The sequence below is a fragment of the Tigriopus californicus genome, chromosome 2 (genome assembly GCF_007210705.1).
Source record: "Tigriopus californicus strain San Diego chromosome 2, Tcal_SD_v2.1, whole genome shotgun sequence".
In the NCBI taxonomy this organism is placed as follows: Eukaryota; Metazoa; Arthropoda; class Copepoda; order Harpacticoida; family Harpacticidae; genus Tigriopus; species Tigriopus californicus.
The window spans coordinates 11,088,893-11,089,874 of record NC_081441.1 but is presented as its reverse complement, the minus strand read 5'-3'; the positions used below and the strand labels follow the sequence as shown (position 1 = coordinate 11,089,874).

Sequence of the window (982 nt, the reverse complement as noted above, 5' to 3'; positions counted from 1 at the left end):
TGCTTCCGTTTGCAGTCCATATCTCTAGAAGTCCGTGCACAAACCCAACAAAATGAACATGTTTGGTATAGTTCGGTAAACGCACTGTCAAATTGGCTCAATACCAGAATGCTATTTGCTTAGACAAGCAAATGAAATGAAATAAATGGCAAAATTCAATGCATACACAGTGAGTGCTGTTTGGCTGGGCATGTTGTCCTGGATTTTACCCCAGTGAATAACATAAGTTGCTCATGAACGCGTTCGTTTGACGAGCCCTATAACATCCTGTCCAATATTTCAAATCCAATGGCTAATCAATAAGTAGTTCAGTTACATTTTGAGTAGACGGACCATTGAACTCCCAGATTGACTTTTAGTCCCTAGCGGTAGATTATTTTTAATAATAAATGGCCCCTCTAGACCAAAACAAACTGCACTTCGACACTAAGTGTTTTTTAAGATAATACGTAAACTTGAATTACTGAAAATTACAGCAAAAGCCATTCTCTTCGAAATTTTAATTTTGAGGCTTGTCCTGCACTGTTAGCATCGGTAGTACTAATTTCGTTGTATTATTGCTTTGACAAAAAACATTAGAACAGGTTACCGCCACATGTGTAGTGATCAGTATCATAATCTTTCCTATATGCTTGACCCAAAACGTTTTTCAATATTGTGAACAGCCTGGTTTTCTCTCATTAAGGCTGCACTGGAAAACTGGTTGGCCCAGCTCCAAATTAGCAAGCCTGCTGGAGGACGAAAGAGGCTGCTCAAGTCGTTCAAGTCCATAAAAAGCCGCCCTTAGGATTGATTGTCTCAGGGTGTCGATAGCATCAGCATCACGAAATTTAAAAGCGACGCCTTATGACGCCCGATAATTTGATTGCATAACGCAAATTTGTATTAGACTGCTTAACATAAATCCTCATATAAGCAATCAAGTCATCCCCTCAAACCCTATTTCAGCCCAAATTAACGTTTTCAAGTTGACGTTGTAAAT

At 39.1% G+C, this 982-nt stretch overlaps 1 protein-coding gene across 1 annotated transcript in view; it reads right to left on the bottom strand.

The window, feature by feature from the left end:
* Positions 1 to 982, bottom strand: part of LOC131892673 (phosphatidylinositol transfer protein alpha isoform-like) — an 8,472-nt gene that overhangs the window by 5,066 nt on the left and 2,424 nt on the right. The gene's annotated exons all lie outside the window — the stretch shown is intronic.